The sequence below is a fragment of the Oculina patagonica genome, chromosome 12 (genome assembly GCF_052425735.1).
Source record: "Oculina patagonica isolate OP01 chromosome 12, crgOcupat, whole genome shotgun sequence".
Taxonomy (NCBI): Eukaryota; Metazoa; Cnidaria; class Anthozoa; order Scleractinia; family Oculinidae; genus Oculina; species Oculina patagonica.
Genome location: NC_135769.1, coordinates 1,890,316 through 1,904,054, shown reverse-complemented (window position 1 = coordinate 1,904,054; position 13,739 = coordinate 1,890,316). Strand labels below are relative to the sequence as shown.

General features: G+C 37.8%; 1 pseudogene across 1 annotated transcript; it reads right to left on the bottom strand.

The window, feature by feature from the left end:
• Positions 1-80: 80 nt before the first annotated feature.
• Positions 81-12,975, bottom strand: LOC144633765 (uncharacterized; annotated as a pseudogene). Its single transcript, XR_013567099.1, has 19 exons — positions 12,670-12,975; positions 12,353-12,446; positions 11,984-12,091; positions 11,773-11,866; positions 11,326-11,451; positions 10,189-10,314; positions 9,326-9,372; positions 8,801-8,877; positions 7,081-7,150; positions 6,855-6,969; positions 6,584-6,634; positions 6,343-6,409; positions 5,917-6,026; positions 5,453-5,539; positions 4,824-5,010; positions 1,892-2,067; positions 810-844; positions 656-719; positions 81-224 (listed from the first exon to the last, which is right to left on the bottom strand). The product of XR_013567099.1 is annotated as an uncharacterized LOC144633765 (transcript).
• Positions 12,976-13,739: the final 764 nt, after the last annotated feature.

The window sequence follows — 13,739 nt, the reverse complement described above, 5'->3', positions numbered from 1 at the left end:
TTTGCACAGGCGTAATAAAATCAGTCTTGAAATGAAGGTGAGCTGATTGTCCAGAGTGACTTCATATAACAATCAACCAATTATCTCTCTGAAAAGTCCAGTTTCTTCTCTGTGAGTTCAAATGACGTCATTTCTACATCCGGGGACGTTGAGAGGTCAGGCGATACGACTGACATGGGCGATGAAGCGTGAGATGACGGGGAAGCTCGACGAAGTGGTCTGACCTAGGAAATATCAAGTTAAATAGTTTCTTATTGATTGTTATTATGTAAAAAACAAAAAACAAAAACAAACAAAAAACACAAGAGAGTGTGTTTCATCACATTTCCATACACTGAGAAGAAAGTTGAAAATACGACGAACTTCGAGGCGTTTGGAAATGTGATGAAACGCTGTCTTGAGTGTTTGATTTATCTTCTTAATCGAAACTAACACTACGGAGAAAACGGTGAAATAAAATCCTAGAAATCCAAACTACCGTCATGGTTCTGCCTTCCTTTGTTTTAACTTGATGAATCATTCATGAGGATTAAAGCCTCGCTTCTAAATGTCACTGGCAAGTCAAGTTTTTTTTTTTTATAATTAAATCTAGTGCATGATCTTCTGCACGCACTGCAGACCTACATTTATGAGCTCTACGAGTTTATTGTCTCACCTGAGAGCGCCTCAACGGGGTAGGGGTATTGAACACCTTGAAGGCGTGTTGATTCTTGGCAGAACTGAAGAGCAATGCAAATAAATGATCAGAAAATTTCAGCCGTATCGTATACACAAAAATAAGAAAATAAACAGTTTTTGACAATAGTTACCTTTTCACCAGACTGTGAGGAGAAGGGCATTTCGCCTTTAAAGAACAAACAAGAAGATTCATTAGTAACGGCAAATAAAACTATATGAATTTTTATAACATTATGACATTTTGATGGCTAACCTCAAGCCACCTATGCAACTTTGGCGACCATTTGGCTTTCTAAAACCTACTGAAGATTATTTTCCCTAGATCGTCGCAAGAAGTACTTCGGAGTTTCTCAAAAGGTAACATGGAAACTTTTTACGCTTTCTCCTTGTTATGGTATCAATTTGTCTTTTGTCTATCTGAAAACAAGTCCTCGGGCAAGTTTCATGATTTGCATTAAAATGAAGATGCAGATGAAACGGTACTTTCATATGAATGGTTTCGCACGTATAGCGCGCCATAGCGGACAAAAATACTTGTTTTAATTCAAATACAGCTTCTGTTTTCCATTTATATCTTGTTATACCACATCTAAAACTTGTTTTCCAAATGTATCACTTGATGTTCCATTCATTTAAATACAGATGCAGATAAAACATTCTTTCATATCAATGGTTATAATCATATATAATCAAAGATTTATATAGCGCCATATCCATGGCTCATGGCGCTTTACAGTAAAAATATTATTAAAAAGTGAAATTTACTTAAAAAATTTACATCAGTGATAAAAGGAAATACTAACAAATAAAATAGCTAAGCTGTAAAAATGGAAATAAAAACTAAGAATCATTAAAACCTTTAATGAAAAACTAACTCATTAACTAACTAACTAACTTAACTAATTAACTGACTAACTAGCTGTCTAACTGAACTATATAATTTACTGGTTAACTGACTAACTAAAAGTCTAATTATAAAATTTGTTAAAAAGGTATGTCTTTATACAAGTCTTAAAATCTGATAGCGAGGCGCTCTCTCTTATATAGTTCAGGAGAGAGTTCCATAGGCTAGGTGCTACAAAAGAAAAGCACCTTTGGCCATAGCTTACTAACTTCAGATTTCGCACTAGGAGTCGCTTTCACACAGAGGCAACAGGCAACTTGTTATCATTGTGTTCCCTGAGCGATGCACTGTTATGTCAATTTTACTCACCCCCACCGGTGTTCGTCGTCCTGCTAACCGTGGACTTCTCCTCACAGGACTACCCAGAGTTCCCTGCGGACACACCACGTGACGTCTTCGTAACACATCTTTCCCATTGTTTGACCTTCTCCGGGACGCCTTATTTGGCTGACGTCTGGATCGTACTAAGGGTCTCCTGGGACTACCTGTTAAACAAGTTATGGCTAAGTATGACGTCATTTTTGCGCAATGGTTTTCGATTAGCATCACGATTCACACATAAGCTTAAAGGAGAAGTTCACTCCAGAATGGCCATTTATTTTCTTTACGCCAATAAAAAGTTTATACAAAGATACGTTATCCACCAAAATTTCAGCCTCCAACGTGCGCTATAACCCTACGAAATCTTTCTTTGAAGTAGCCCAAAACTTGACAACTGAACGCCGCCATCTTGGAGCTGGTAATGTATGCGTGACGTCAAAGAGCTCAGCCTGAAGTCTGGCGGGGAAATTTAAATACTCGAAACTCCTTATTTCTTTGTATTGGCTTTTGTTTGTCAAAATGTCTGTTTGTGCAGCACCATTTTGCTCACACAGAGCTCCAAGAAATACAAAAAGAGGTGTTTATTTTCACCGTCTTCCAATATTTAAAAGAACAATTGCTCAAAAGCGGACAAAAATATTTGTGTGTTTCGAAAACTATGTGGAAGACTGCTTCAAAGTAGATCAGAGATGCAGTCTCCGGCGTGGAAATACCCACAAAAGATAGAAAAAGCCAGACGCAATATAAAAACAATTTTTAGGAAGTCTTCTTCTGTACCTCCCTTCAAACGACATGCAAGCGAAAGGAGGCGAAAGAATAAGAAAAGAATGGAGGTTAGTCATTTTGCTTACCGTGTTTTCTCAAATCAAACACCTCCGGCGTTTATTTCAAACTTGGCGGGGTCCGGTGTTTATTAACGAAGTGCAATTTTTTGTAACTTTTTCAGTCCCAAGAACCACGATTTTTCTCGTCGTCCCGGCCGACAAACTGCTCTTGGGTCTCCGAGGATGATTTTTACCAACGTAACAGTATTGCATACGGCACGTGCATGTTGCAATCAAGATTTGTTACAAACCGAACTGCAGAACATAAACAACTAATGAGTCCATAAACGGCAATGTCGCCAACATCCTCCGCAGTTATAAACGTTCACTGTTATAAACAACAGTGCGTCAGTCATGACAACACGAACGCGAACATTGCTGTTTCATTTTGTTTACAGCATCCATCCTAGTTATTTTACGCCGGACTTTCCTTAAACATTATAAAAAAAACTACCAAAGAAGCAAACCGTACCAGTTTGTCGTAGCAGTCCTATTTAAGAGAATATATTTACTTGTTAGCTCGACCGCAAATAAACGCCGGAACCTCGATCAAACGTCCCCGGCGTTTATTTAAAAGTTAGCATTTTTGACTCGACGTTTATTAATACGAAGCCGGAGTTTAATCGGTGACCCGCGTTTAATCGAGCAAATACGACGACGGCAAATAATTACAGCATGAACAAAAATTGACTTAAATTGGCAACAACACTTCTCAGAATAGAAATAACAAAACGGGCTAAGTTGTTAAAAATTTTGGATGCAATGACTGGGTTGTACATGTAAATAAATATAGAAGGAGAAAAAGACAGAGAAAAAGATACAAACAAGTAATAAATAAGTTAAAATTTTGCTTGATCTAAAATGAAATAATTCAAACATTTCTAGCTCAGTCAGTTAACTACAAAAATGACATAAAGTTCACTTTGGGAGTTGCGATCTTATATTTGATCAAGAAGAGTTTCTCTGGGAAGTCCTCCCTGAAATCAACTAAAAAGTGAAATAACATAAACGCATCAAAATGTTGGTTGGTATTGCTCCTGGCTCTTTCTTTTTTGTGTGTGGGTATTTTCACGTAGGAGACTGTATCTGTGATCTTCTTAAAAGCAGTCTCCCGTATAGCTTTCGGAACACACAATTATTTGTGTTCGCTTTGGCAGTAATTTTTCGTCCCTACTCATTCTTATTGAGTAATTTTTCTTTTAGATATTGAAAGACGGCGAAAAGATTTTTGTATCTCATTTGTATTTTGACAAACAAACGCTACTACAAAGAAACAAGGAGTTTCGACTATTAACATTTTCCCGCTAAACTTCAGGCTGAGCTCTTTGACGTCACGCATACATTACCAGGCTCCAAAATGGCGGCGTTCAGTTGTCGAGTTTTGGGCTACTTCAAAGAAAGATTTCGCAGGGTTATAGCGCACGTTGGAGGCTGAAATTTTGGTGAATAACATATCTTTGTATAAACTTTTTATTGGCGTGAAGAAAATAAATGACCATTCTGGAGTGAACTTTTCCTTTAAGTTCACAAATCGCCAAAATTTGCAAACAAAACTTCGTAAGTGCCAAATATTGACTTTTTTTAGTTAGTCTTGAAGAAAGCAAATTTAACTTGCCGAAACGGCGATTTCAAAACAATTTTAACGTCGGTAGTCAGTAGAATCACGAAAAACCGAAAAACAGAGAATTTTTCGATTTTAAAGATGACAGGTGAAAGTTTCAGAGATACAGTTAAAATTTCATGACTACCATATTTCTTTATATAACCTCCCTGCGGAAGCAAAAATTTGAAATAATCGACCCCCTCCCCTCCCCTAAAATCTTAGACATCTTAGAAACTGTTATGTAAGCAAAAATGTCTGGCTCTAGCAGCCGAATATTTGATGTTCGACACAGGTTCCCCATAAATTCCTTCTTTTCAAGCAATCATCGGCTTACAAAACAATTTCCTTTCTTTGACTTCCCAGATCTGGATTCCAAGACTTTTCTGTGACTGCATTAACCCTTCCATTTACATTGTGTTAGCCTGAGTTTAAAATGATGTCAATTTATCAAACAAAATCGTTCTACAGTACAGATATGTCATAGTTATCGAACCTCTTCCATTCGGTGTTCTCCCTGCCGCTGAACAACATAACGCAGGCATCAGTACATCCGGGCTCTGGCCGCTGACGACTGTAAATGTGGTCATCTCTATATCATTGGTTGTGAATTTAATTTCGGGCTCTTCTTTGGATGAAAACAACCCAATGACGCGTTGAAAAAAAGGACGGTTCAGCCAGGTCTGTAAGAAAAAAAATCAAACAGATAACGGATCACCCAAAGTAGCAAACTTAAAAAATTATTTCTATCCTCTATCCTCCCGTCGGGAACTCAGATTTTTCTTTGCCCTATCTCGTGATAACTGAATTTCAATTTTTCTCATAAATGTTGGTGTTACCCGCTGGAAGTAGGGAGCGAACGATAACGGAGGACTTTTTTTGGATCGTGGGAAAATCCTAAGGATTTGGCGGTATTTTTCCGTTCATTTTTTTTACATTAATTTACGTTTCAATTTGGATCAATTTCGTCCGCTCTCAATATCCAATACAGTCGTCTCATGTTTTTTAGTTGATAAAGTTCTTTTATTATTATTGTTCATCTCCGAAAGGATATCGGGAAGTGGGGGAGGAACGGGGAGAGTGGGCTCAATTCGTTTTCTTGTAAGAATGGTGTATCACGTCTACCTTGAGAAGGTTGGTTGCTGAGTGTTCGTTGCTTCTTTCTCGTGTTTTCTGCATTGCAATCATTCAAACTTCTTTTAATTCTCTTAGCTGTGGAGATTAAATGGTTCTTCGTTAGGAAAAATGATCATTACCCTAATCATTACCATAAGATTCCTAATCGCTAAAACAACCGTGAATGCGTAAACTGACAATAACCGGAATTTGAAACGGGCTTCTATTTCGATTTGTTTTAAACGTCGCCCTGATTATAAACCAGACATTTTATCCACACTCGCCCCTCTGAAAGTTATCGTTAAAACCCTTCTCGACAAGTGCATGATGCTTAAGTTATTTAGCCCAAACAAATCATTGTTTCATAAATAGAAAGCCAAATAAATAGACTTGCACACATTAACGCAAAGACTTGCGACGAGGCGAAACTTCCCACCCTTGTATTATTCGCGCGGTTATTTTGTGAAATTTACCTTGCCGATTTTCCTTTTCTTCGTCAATCACAGCTTGAGTTGAGTCAATTTCCCACTTCAGGATCGGTTTCACTTTCCAAATCGCTGCAACAAGCTTTTCACGAGTTATCCTAAGTAAAGATAGGCAAGAATGAAAACACAATTACGCTGTACAAAAATACTTTGTAAGCGATGTAAGGCAATCCCTTCATTATAGATTTCACATCAAATTTAAGAGTAATGTATCATTCTGACAGGGATGTCGCCAAGGGACGGCTGCCGGCTAATTTAACCGGCTAAAATAGAACTTAAATCTGGCTGAAATTTCACATGATTTCAAACAAACCCTTAGTTAAACTTTTAGAGCTGCTGTCAAGGCCAGAAAAGCCAGCTGGGCTTGTTAGCTATATCCCTGCATTCATTATTTACCAATGTCAATGTACTTACAGACTTGCTGGAGGACGCAGTAAAATTGGCAACACTTGCGCTATTTCCGTCAACGGAAGAATCTCAACTAAAAAATGAATATAAGTAAGCTTGTAAACATGATAGATCGCTTTTGTAATTACTTTTGTATGTTTGTATGTTATGTACTACTGTGCGCGGTCATTCAGTTCAGAGCATAGCACACTGAAAAACAGGACACCCGTACCACTAACTCAGTAACGTAATACACAAAGAAACAAACCTGAAAGAACGTCCAGCAGTGCGAGGGCGACTTGAAAGATCACCGACATACCTGTGAACAAAATCCGATTTACCCTTGAGTTGGACGAAAATCTGGTTGAGAACACCACTTTTTAAGGCTAGGAGCACTGTTTGCCTTGTTTGTCTACACCGTCCAATCCTAAAGAGCGTTGCTCAGTAATTGCAAACGGTGAAAATTGCCTCTACAACTAGCTCACTTGCCTCGCGTTACTGAAAGAAAACTTGCCTGAAAAAGAAAGAAAGAACTGTACCTTCCAACAGAAGCAGGTCCCATATGGTGAGCACGGCGTCCCAACAAGGGAGGGATGTGAACAGGGCCATAAACCAGGGCGTCAGGTACATCAGCGGCGACACACCTTGGGCCTCCTAAAAAAAGGACCATGACATATCTGTTAAATATGCTGTCGAAATGACAAAGATAAATGTCACATTCTGATCAACCTAGCAGTTCCAGCATCCAGTTGTAATTTACTTTACCAAATGTTTGTATAGCTTGGCTCGTCTCTGTCTCATTAGTCTTTCAAAAACTGCTGCGTGCCTCTGAATTCTACAAACAAAATTAAACAAAGGATGAATTATGATATAGCGTCGAGTTTGTTGTCTCGCTACACAAGAATCGCCTGAAAGCAAAAGTCGATTTCAAAATTTAAACACAAAGCTTCCGAAGAGTTCATTAACTAATCTATGGTCAATATAAGCAACTAAAAGTAACAAGGGTTTTATGATCAGCTAGCAAGCTGTGCAACTCGCCGCAAGGACATCAAAAGTGGCGTTCAATTAATTTTGCCCGCAGATCATAAGGCAATAAAAAACTTTCAAGAGCAAGCCATCGTATTCACAGCTTTCAAATCGAATTGCGACTTTTGATACGAGAATTTTGTCACTTGAAACCCTTCCCGATAAGAGAATCTTGTTTCTTGATACAAGAATCTCGTTTCAAGATACAAGAATCCCGTTTCTTGATACAAGAATCTCGTTTCAAGATACAAGAATCCCGTTTCTTGATACAAGAATCTCGTTTCTTGATACAAGAATCTCGTTTCTTGATACAAGAATCTCGTTTAAAGATACAAGAATCCCGTTTCTTGATACAAGAATCTCGTTTCTTGATACAAGAATCTCGGTTCTTGATACAAAAATCTCGTTTCAAGATACAAGAATCTCGTTTCTTGATACAAGAATCCCGTTTCTTGATACAAGAATCCCGTTTCTTGATACAAGAATCCCGTTTCTTGATACTAGAATCCCGTTTCTTGATACAAGAATCTCGTTTCAAGATACAAGAATCGCGTTTCTTGATACAAGAATCGCGTTTCTTGATACAAGAATCTCGTTTCAAGATACAAGAATCGCGTTTCTTGATACAAGAATCCCGTTTCTTGATACAAGAATCGCGTTTCTTAATACAAGAATCTCGTTTCAAGATACAAGAATCCCGTTTCTTGATACAAGAATCTCGTTTCTTGATACAATAATCCCGTTTCTTGATACAAGAATCTTGTTTCTTGATACAAGAATCGCGTTTCTTGATACAAGAATCGCGTTTCTTGATACAAGAATCCCGTTTCTTGATACAAGAATCGCGTTTCTTAATACAAGAATCTCGTTTCAAGATACAAGAATCCCGTTTCTTGATACAAGAATCTCGTTTCTTGATACAATAATCCCGTTTCTTGATACAAGAATCTCGTTTCTTGATACAAGAATCCCGTTTCTTGATACAAGAATCCCGTTTCTTGATACAAGAATCCCGTTTCTTGATACAAGAATCCCGTTTCTTGATACAAGAATTGCATTTCTTGATACAAGAATCCCGTTTCTTGATGCAAGAATCTCGTTTCTTGATAAATCGCGTCTCTTGATACAAGAATCTCGTTTCTTGATACAAGAATCCCGTTTCTTAATACGAGAATCCCGTTTCTTGATACAAGAATCGCGTTTCTTAATACAAGAATCTCGTTTCAAGATACAAGAATCCCGTTTCTTGACACAAAAATCGTGTTTTTCGGTTCGAGAATCGCTTTTCTCGGTGCGAGAATCGCGTTTCTTGATAGGGTAGTAAACTTTTTTTTTCAGCGACAGTGTGAATGTACTTGCGTGGATCACCAGAAAAAGTGTACAATCAAGAGAGGTGTCCTCTTATGGGAGGTAACAAAATAAATGTAGTTTTAAATGTTTCATTGTCTTTGGAACTCACTTGCCCAGAGAATCGTTAAAATAGCCAGCTAAGTACTTTGGTCTTTCAAACATGGACACAAGACACCAAAAGGATTCCTGGAAAAAGGAACGAGAAAAAATAAAAAAAAATAATTATACATTGAATGTCTGCAACTATACCATTTTCCTTTCATTTATTTTTGAAAGTGTGCTATTAATACATGTAATAGTTTTTATCAGTCCAAATTTCAAATATCTTTTTTAGAAAACTTTCCCGTTAAGCAGATAATCAGTTCTTCCTTACCAAATCAAAACTTTGGGTGTTTTGCACCGTATAAATTTCCTGTCACAAAATTTTCGTTACTTCTCAAATTGTGTATTGGTAGGATACTTAACAAAAACTGTACTACAATTGTCTAATGATATCATGTTGTGCAGGGTAAATAAGTGCTCAGTCTCCTAGGTTTGGAATGGCCAGTCACTGTCAGTCATGTAATGAAGAACAGGTAAAATAAAGATATCACGTAACCTACATTGTACACACAGTCATACATTGCAGTCATACCTCTTCTTCCATATTCATAAGAAACATGCCAGCGATGTAGGACATGCCTGAAGAAATTAAAAACAAAAAACATGATGTTGCAGGTCGGTCAGTCGGTCATTGGACATTGGCCGACCAAAATTTGTTCATGTCCGACGAAATCCCAAGTGTGGTCAGACATGATGTCCAGACAATTTTTTGACGGTAAATCATTTTACGGAAACAATGAATAAAATTAAACCTTTTGTTTTTAGTGATGTCCAACCAAAATTTGTTGTCCGACCATGATGGTGTCTTAGTAAGACTTATGTCCTTTCAAGTAAAAAAAATTATTTGCAGTCCTGTGTTGATTCACTACATGTTCTAGAAGAACTTAGGCAAGTTTTTATTTCTCATTACATGTACATCTGGTTATGCATCTCAGCATAAAGAATAAAGGTTCAGAACAAGATGGATAATTTCTTATTATTCCCTCCACTGCTCCTTCCTCCCTCTGTAAGGCAGGAAGGGCGTGTATGACTGCAAGTCCCCAACACCCTATCCTCCCACAGAGACTTTCTTTGGGCTCATCTTACAGTCTTTCTTCCCCCACACAAATGAGGGAGAATAATGGCATGATAGGCCAAAAGATCATTTGCACAAGAGGCTTTACGGCCCCATCCTACACTCTTGAGCCTGTTTCTTCTCTTTCATTAATAGCGACTCGATTCCAATTTCTGTCAGTTATAACAATACTTAAAATAATGTACATTGAACGTCTAGATGAAGATTTTCTAATTATCATCACCTGACTGCTTTGTGGCGTATGGATATTGTCAGGAGAAATAGTATATTTCTGATCACATTAATATCAGTGCAGCCACATAGAAATTTTACATGGTTACCTTGGCAATATGACACTTGCGGATTGTACATTGCATAAACTGCTAGAACTCTAAACAGGGCTGCACGTCCTTCTTTTCCTTCGTTGGTCCCTTCTATAAACATCTTATGGCTTGGAAAAGATCTGTCTGGGGTAATTAAATGAAAATAATGTTTTCCTGGCTGTTAAATAATACATCTTTCACATTTCTGATAGAGTGTGCTATCACTGAGCAAACAGGTACATGTATGTGATGTTAAGGTGGTTGAATTAAGTTTCCGCGCACTCTTTAGATTCAGTGGTAATGCAAGTCTGAGTGCGCATGCTCAAGGCTTGGAGAATAGCAAAATTTAAGTGCTGCATGTGCGCAGTTGATCGAAAAGTTGTGATCGGGCGTTTTATTGCCCTACCAGAAAGGCGTGATTCCTAGCAAACCATTCTTAGATTTTAAGGAAATTTTGCAAGACTGTACTTTAGAAAGCAAGAAAACTGCTGATTACGAAAAGGAATTTTTAGATTTGGGGTTATTTTGGCCTAGAAAATTGGACGTAAAGTTTAGCTGTGCTTTTATCAGATATAAAGACACTCATTAAACATTAATTTCTTCTGTATTTTCTTTATGAATTATTAATGAGTTTTTAATGATTTATAATTAGCTGTGTTGCCATGGTAATGCATCATGGTCTAAAGTGGCATGCAAAAATTACAAATGCAGCACTTAGTGTACATGTATCTTGCTTACTTGCCAATTTTGAGCTCATTTGCTGCAACCGTTTGGTCATGAGTGCAAAATAAAGGATACCATATAGCCAGTAGGTACTTCAAAGATTGGAAAACTGTGTTCAGCCACCTTAACCAATGCGTGTTAACATTTCACATTGTGCTTTAAAATAACCTTTCTACTTAAGGAAACCTGAAATAATATTTGGGCTTTTTAGGTAGAAAATATTTAAAAATACCAAAAATAAATGAAAATATAGACTAAGTAACAAGGATGGTTAAGGAAGTTTGAGATTAACACACAAGCTACAAACGATAAACCAAAAAAAAACAGTAAGGCTGCACGTACATTTCTCAAAATGTGCTATTCATGATGTCAAGCTCCTTTGAGGGAAAGGTAAGGGGAGAGGTTGAATATATTTCCAGCCAGTTTACTCACCGATATCTAACATGATTTGCCTGAAGACAGAGATCTGTTTTTGAAGCTTCGTTTTCCACTGTCTTGTCATGATAGCTGTATCAGGGCTATCTATGATATTTTCTTTATCATTGTCAATCAGTGACCCTATCATTGTATGAATTAAAATATTAAAAAATATTCACCGGTTGTAAAATAATAATGTTGGAACAATGGACTCTGGAACTCTTGAAGTGTTATAACCAGCCGTGTCATGGGTATCATGAACAGATTTCTGTGGCCCACAGGACTCGCCTGCCATTGAGCCAAGTGGCCCTACAGGAAAATCCACTAGCCCTGGGCTATTGGACAGGACTTTCTTTACTGTACATGCTACTCTTCTACATTTGATATTGATTATTATGGATTGTACACCAAAAAAAGACATTCTTTACTACACCTCGGCCTTAAAAGTATTTTTTCCCTTACCAACAATCTGCCCCAGTCTTGAAATACAGTTGGTTCCTCCATATTCACTCACTCCCAAGTCAACAAGCAGTTGTCGAATCTCAGTTAAGCAGGCCTATGCATGCAAAAAACAACAAAAAACCCCAAAATATTATTACAATGTAGAGTTCGTTCATCTAGAGCTTCCCACTTCAACACCACATTGGATAGTATCATGATATTTACAGCGTACCTGGTAATCAAAAGAGGAGATAACTTTGATAGCCTGACTTCCAATCATCTTGTTCCAAACCTGTCCTCTCATATCATCTGGTATTCCCAGTTTTATGAACCGCCGCACCTGCACGATTAACAAAATAAATAAATAAAAATAAATAAATAAATAAATAAAAAAAGTTATATAAAGACCTATATGAATACATCAAACATGATTGGAAACAGAAAAAGTGTCTACGTATACTAGGAGACATTTATAGTGTCTTGATGTTCCAAATTATCATACATGAACATATACACCTACTTTAAGGCTAATTTGTGGCATAAATAAACTATTTTCCAACATAAGGTTATCATTGGCATTTCTGAGCACTGTTTACCTTACCTGCTTTGGAGAAAAGAGCTGATTTTCTTCCCAATTTTCAAGCATCTTTGACCAAAATGCTCTTCTTTTGGAACATTCTTCATCTGAAGGTTTGCTTAAAATGAAGAAGGTTAAATGGAATTAAAGGTTATAAGTTAATTACGCAGCACAACATTTTAAACGGTAGGTGTTGAACATTCAACGGCCTTCTGTTTAATTTATTATAATAAATTTATAAACACGATTCAATGTTACATGTAACACCAGTCGCAACAAATTTTGTTCAGCTCAACAACTGTATATGACAAAAACACATATAAACATTATCACTTTCTTACCTGTATTCATGAGTTCTGCAATCTTCTTCTGCAAATTCTGATCCTGGATTGTACACAGCAAAGCCATAGCGATCGTAAAACGATACATGACCAACACGCACGTCATCTGTAGCCACCGCCATTTTCGTGTCGGAGTGTAGTTTATGAGCTTTTGAAAGCTTGTTCGTTACTGTAAACTTTCTTATTCCCAATATTCCATAACAGGAAAAGGAATGGCTTTCTTTCTGGAGGGTGCAGCGGCTAAAAAATCTTTATCATGAGTAATTTAGCTTCGTTTCATTCGTACCAAAGACACCAACACATTTCGAAACACATTTGAAAACAACCGCCTTTGCCGTGAGTGAGGACTGGGTCGAGCAAAATTAGTTACCAGTGCCTTTTACCCACCCGGCCACCAGCGGCCTCGGAGGTTTTCTTTGTTCTCTTTTACTGTCTTTTCCTCTTTTTTTCAAACCGTTTGAGTCACGATGCGGCGACAATAGTAGAAGTTTATAACAGTTTATAACAGCTGGCGGTGGTGGAGGTTTTCTTTGTTCTCCGGTTTCTCAAATGTGAGCTGCGAAGCTCGCCGCCATGCCGCGCCAAGCGGCAACAACATACCAGTACGGAAAGACGACCGTCGCTGGCGGCGGCATAGCCAGCGGCGGTTTTATTTGCGCAGCGGCGGTGCGATAGTACCTTTCGTGAATTCGCCGTCATTACTGTGTCATCACGCGAGAAACCTGACAGCTACCAAGGCAACCTCCGGTAAAATCTATTAATCTGATTAATTTTACTACGTTCTGATAATTGTCTGGTTACCTGCGCTCAATTTCATCTCCGCTAGCTAAAGAGACTGCACCACAATTCAAACGAAAACCAACTTCGACTCACGGAAGAGCCTATCTGATTATTGACACGACATATCCCATGCTGATGACTAGATAAAATAGAACTACAGATCTTCTGTGCGAATCTCTGATCGACTGTTGCAAAGTTACGGATTTTCTTGCGCAAAGGACTGAATGAATCTTAGAGGCTTGTACGCATGTCTGCGGAGCAAAGTTACTAATTTAAGATTTTATGGCTCG